The following is a 5,815-nucleotide window of genomic DNA, read 5'->3' as shown; positions in this document are numbered from 1 at the left end:
AGCCCAAGACACAGAACAGAACAGGGACAGAGCGAGCAGGACTAGGGCCAGCACGGCCCACCTTGCGCTGGGTTTTTAAATCAGGGTGGGACGGACAATGACTTTGAAACGCATTGTTTAAAAAACGGCTTTGCTCCATGCAACGCTGTCTCCCGGATTGAATTCTGAAAGGGAAGCAAGGACGTTAGTAAGAAAACTGGTGAAATCCAAACCAAGTGGATAGTTTGGTCGGTAGCACTGCATCAATGTCAATGTCTTCCTAGTAGTTTGGATAAACAGAACACGCTTATGTGAGATGTTAACAGTAGGGGGAGCCAATGGAGGGCATACGGGAATCCTGTATTATCTTTGCAAGCTTTCTGGAAAGCTACGGCTATTACAGAATAAAACGCCTATGTAGAAGGCCGCTTCGGAAAGATCTACGGGGCGATCAGAAATCAATAACCCACATCGCTCCGTGGCATGATGACTAGGAGAGCTCTCTCTGCAGCAACCCCGCTTGGGTTCAGATCCTTGCTGGGGGGCCTGGGCTTTTATCTAATGCCCCTAAGCCCCGGCCTCATCTGCCATAAGACAGGGATCTTGAGCTTCTGCGGGATGTTTCTGGCACGGGGCCTGTCATTGCGAGCGCTCAATAAATAATAACTGATATTATTCGCCCAGGGAAACCGAAATCCCAGGTCCAGGACTGCGATGATTTCCCAGTTAGAGTCTCAGCCCCGTTGGAGATCCAGAAGTCTCCGATGAACCTGGGCTCCCAGCAGAAAGCATCTAAGACAGACTCCCCCCCCCGCCCCCCGCCCCACGTGCCCGTCCCTCGCCCTGCTCCTTCTTTATCCCTTGTCCTGATGATCAGCCATCCTAGTGGCTCAAGTCAGAAACCTGAGCGCCGCCCCACTCTCTCCCTTCCCCACACATCCGATCTGCCCCCCACTCCTATCAGTGATCCCTCCTCGACAGCTCCCCCTCCACGTCCTCCCTTTCAGCAGCCTCTCTGCCACCAGGGGCCTTGTAATCTCTCGCTTGGATGATGAAAGAGCTGCTCGGCTGGTCGGCTTACATCTGCTGCTGCCCCTGCAATAAAGATCATCCCTGTAGAGATCGAGTCTGGTCTTTACTGAGCCCCTGGGGATATGAGGGAGATGCCAGGGGTGGTTCCTGTCCCGCCGGAGTCTATAACCTGGTTTGGGATATAACACATGAAGGTTCAGCAAGTAGAGGAGGAAGAGAAGAAAGCTGTAATCCCAGAATAGGAGGAGATTATGACCAGCTTCCACACCAGACTGAGGACTTGATCTGGTAGGACATTGGGATCCATGTTGATGGCAGGCAACGTGTGACAGGATAAAATCAGATTTTTTGAAAGAGATCTGTTGTGTGGAAGATTTATAGGGAAAGGACTGGTGGCCGGCTGATAAATTGAGATGCTATAAACTTTCCACCTTAGGGCCTTTGCACATGCTGTTTCTTTTTCCTGCAATGCACCTCTCTCTCTCTCTCTCTCTTGCCAAGTTAATTCCTTATTCTCAGTTCAAGTGTCACTTCTTCAGCGAAGCCTTTCCTGGGCTTCCAGCCTTGGTCGAACTCTCCTTTTAGCTTATCACCATGCCCAGCCCCCTGTGGCCGGCGCCACCCCCGCCCCAACGCGCTTGCCTATATTGTGCAGGCTGGACACACTTACTGCGCTCCTCCTCAGCCTCCTTCACAGCGAGGGGTGGCTGCAGACACAGTTCAAGCCCATGAAAACCAGAAGAAGGAACCAACAGGACTTGAGGAGTGAAAGACAGCTCCGGGTTTGGGTGACGGGGAGAGAACTTCGGGGCCCCGGAGTCACCAGGGAAACTGGGAGAGGCCGTTTGGAAGGGGGGACAACGCTCAGTGTTTAAACTCCCTGAGTTCCAGCTGCCGTAACCAGAGCAGACAGTGGACAGGATGTGCTGGCCTTCCTGTGATCCGTTTCCCCTTGGTCAGGCGACAGCCCCGTTTCCCTTTCAGGACTCAGATCCTCTCTCCCGCTGTGTGCAGTCCTGGTGGGGCTGCGGATCCGAGAGCCCTGCTTTCGCCCTCCTGGGAATTCGGAGGGCCACGTGGGTGGGAGATGGTGGCGGCTGATGCCTGCCAGTGGTGGGTTCTGAGGACCCTGGTTCTTCAGCTTTTCCGTCACCGTTCACCGTTCGTGTAGGCGGGGCCGGTTTCTGTTGCTTTCGACCAAAGAACCCTAGCTGACCACACAGTCTAGGCACAGACAACACAAGATGGAGCGGGCCCCAGAGATATAAGTGCAGAGGAGGAGGAAGAGTAAACAGAGAGAAGGAGTGGGAATCAAAGAAATGCCGGAAGTGACGAAAACAAGGGTAAAGGGAGCCGGTTCAGGGGCTGAGGCTGCCCTGTTCTGGGCCGGGCCAGCGGGACCCCAGAAGCCTCGGGGAGCTGAGGACTGAGTGGAGGAGAAAGGCATCCCTTTCATCCCCACCCACTTCCTGTTTTTCCTTCAATCTCCTGAGTTCCTTTAAGGCTTTTTCCTGAGGATAACGTTCTAAGGATGGCCACGGACCATCCTCTCCGAGGATGAAGGATCTGTGCCCCATGGCCACAGGATGAATGGGACCAAAGCTGTTAATGAACGCACTTCAGCCCCCCCCCCTTTTCCTCCTCCTCCCCCCAAACCTCGCAGGCATAAATCAAAACGCCGGAATTCTTCGGGGATGGCGGCTGGAAATGCAACGTTACATGAAATGTTTCCAATTTGCTTTCAGCCAAATTACCTCTTTTGCTTTAAAGGGCAAACTTGTTTTCTTTGATTATGATGACGCCCATCAGTTCTTGACAGCTCATTTGGGTGAACAAGAAAAAGCCCGTGGAACTAGGATCGGGGGAAGCGTGTCTGACTGTGATGACAGAAATCACTGGAGAATCTCTTTTCCTTGAATTCTAATATGACCATTCCGTGTCCTTTTTTTAATGCCACCAACCTTAATGTTGAAATCATTTCCAACTTCAGCCTCTCCTTTGAAAATTCCTGCCCTGAGAGTTGAAGCAAGATTGCTAATGGGTGGGGAACTTTAATTGGATCTTCCCTTTATTTGTCATTAATTCTGCTGATGAACTTTATAAATGGAAATACATCTTTATCATGCAAATTATACCTCGGTTTCATTCACGGGGTCTGGTTAGATATCTTATTACTCTCACTCTCAGAACATTTTGAAAGAAAAAAAAGGTTTTGAGGTAAATTATATTTTTTCCCCCTCAGGAGGAAAAGGGGAAGAAAATTTAACCTCACAACTCCCCCACAAACCCAACACTGGTGCGTGGAGAAGTCAGAGGGTGTTAAGAAAAACTGGAAGCTCAGTGGTTGAGCGTCGACCTATGAACCAGGAGGTCACGGTTCGATTCCCAGTCAGGGCACATGCCTGGGTTGTGGGCTCGATCCCCAGTGTGGGGCATGCAGGAGGCAGCCAATCAATGATTCTCTCTCATCATTGATATTTCTATCTCTCTCCTCCCTTCTTCTCTGAAATCAATACAAATATAATTTAAAAAAAGAAAAGAAAACTGGAGTATATGTGTGTGGGGGGCAGATGGGGGAATCTCATTTTAAGGAATACCAGAAAACATACTATGTGTCAAACACTATTCTAAATTCTTTTTTTTTTTTATTCCTCACCCAAGGATATTTTTTCCATTGATTTTTATTTTATTTTTATTTTTTTTAAAATATATTTTATTGATTTTTTACAGAGAGGAAGGGAGAGAGATAGAGAGTTAGAAACATCGATGAGAGAGAAACATCGATCAGCTGCCTCCTGCACATCTCCCACTGGGGATGTGCCCGCAACCCAGGTACATGCCCTTGACCGGAATCGAACCTGGGACCCTTCAGTCCACAGGCTGACGCTCTATCCGCTGAGCCAAACCGGTTTCGGCTCCATTGATTTTTAGAGAGAGTAAAAGTGGAGAAGGAAGGGGGAGGGGGGAAGAGAGAGAGAGACATATAGACTGACTGCTCCTGCACTCGCCCTGATGGGGCTCAGGATCTAACCTGCAACCAAGGTATATGCCCTTGACCAGGAATTGAACCAGTGGCCCTTCAGTCCATGGTCCAACGCTCTAACCACTAAGCAAACCAGCCAGGGCTATTCTAAATTCTTTTTTTAAAAATATATATTTTATTGATCTTTTTACAGAGAGGAAGGGAGAGAGATAGAGAGTCAGAAACATCGATGAGAGAGAAACATTGATCAGCTGCCTCCTGCACACTCCCCACTGGGGATGTGCCCGCAACCCAGGCACATGCCCCTGACCGGAATCGAACCCGGGACCCCTTAGTCCGCAGGCCAATGCTCCATCCACTGAGCCAAACCAGCCAGGGCTATTCTAAATTCTTTAGATGAATTAACTCCTTTATTCTTCATAACAACCTGATGAGGTTGGAGCTTTTATTACCTCCATTTACAGAGGAGAAAAGGGAGGCAGAGAGGGGTCAGAAGTTTTCCTTAGTTTACAGCTAGTAAGTGATAGAGCTGGCATTTCAGCCCAGGCAGCCTGTCTCAGGAGCCTGCGCCCCATAACCACTATTCTGTCCGGTCTCCCAATTTTAAGACTGACTTCTATGTGGACACAGTCAAATGATTCTTTGCTGGTTCAGTTTCAATGCATCCTGTCAAGCAGAGACTTAGGGAACAGAGGCGTTTAAGATAAGATTTAGGCCCTAGCTGGTTTGACTCAGTGGATAGAGTGTTGGCCTGTGGACTGAAGAGTTCCAGGTTTGATTCTGGTCAAGGGCACATGCCTGGGTTGCAGGCTCAGTCCCCAGTAGGGGGCGTGCAGGAGGCAGCCGATCAATGATTCTCTCTCATCATTGATGTTTCTATCTCTCCCTCTCCCTTCCTCTCTGAAATCAATAAAAAAATATTTTTTAGAAAAAGATAAGATTTAGTTCCTATAGCAGTCAATCTACTTAACAACTTAACAAATATGAATATTTATAGTTTTTAAAAATATATATTGTCAAAAAGCAAGGCTTGCACTGGCTGGTGCTGGTTGAGCATTGTCTCATGCACTGAAAGGTCCCTGGCTCAATTTCTGGTCAGGGCACATACCTAGGTTTTGTGGGTTCAATTCCTGGTCGGGGCATGTACAGGAGGCAACTGATCGATGTTTCTCTCTCACATCAATGTTTCTCTCTCTCTCTCTCTCTCTCTCTCTCTCAAATCAATAAAAACAGCCTGGCCACAGGAGAACAGAGATCCACTGAACTAGTCACCATTCTCCAGTTTCCTCCTCCTTACAAATTAATTCATCGTGATTTTTAATCCCTCTTTTGATGAAAGTGTAGTTTTAGGAGTGTTTATTTCCAGTTACATCCAACTGTGGATAGGAACATTTTGGGTGTTGCAGACAGAAGGAAGAATTTCCTAGTAAGGAGTTTAGAATCCTTCTAAAATAAACTTCTCCTACTTAAAAAAATATTTAAATTATAACCTTACAAAATGCAAAACACTGGCTTTTCATGGCTGACAGATTATGTTGAAGAAGCGTCTTTTTTAAACCAAAGGTTGTGCCCCTTTAGTGAGTGAAATCAATTCACCAGTTAAAAATAAATGAAAGACGCCCGAGTCATTTTGGCTCAGTGGATAGAGAGTCAACCTGCGGACTAAGGGTCCCAGGTTTGATTCTGGTCAAGGCCACATGCCCAGGTTGCAGGCTTGCTCTCCAGTGGGGAGGGTACAGGAGGCAGCCAATCAATGATTCTCTCTCATCATTGATATTTCTATCTCTCCCTTCCTCTCTAAAATCAATAAAGAAATATAAT

General features: G+C 47.9%; 1 protein-coding gene across 5 annotated transcripts in view; it reads right to left on the bottom strand.

The window, feature by feature from the left end:
- The window catches only part of IQCD (IQ motif containing D), a 19,597-nt gene that overhangs the window by 9,874 nt on the left and 3,908 nt on the right, over positions 1-5,815 (bottom strand). Inside the window, exon 2 of one of the 5 annotated variants that reach the window (XM_014541080.1) lies at positions 62-164. The exons of 3 other annotated variants lie outside the window; for them this stretch is intronic. The gene's annotated coding sequence lies outside the window, so the exon portion shown is untranslated. Of the gene's footprint in view, positions 1-61; positions 165-1,681; positions 2,280-5,815 lie in introns of those variants that run through there. One more of the 5 variants, XM_005857022.2, reaches the window with a different exon arrangement.

Source organism: Myotis brandtii, unplaced genomic scaffold, assembly GCF_000412655.1.
Source record: "Myotis brandtii unplaced genomic scaffold, ASM41265v1 scaffold1064, whole genome shotgun sequence".
Classification (NCBI taxonomy): domain Eukaryota; kingdom Metazoa; phylum Chordata; class Mammalia; order Chiroptera; family Vespertilionidae; genus Myotis; species Myotis brandtii.
This window is presented reverse-complemented; position numbering and strand designations above follow the sequence as displayed.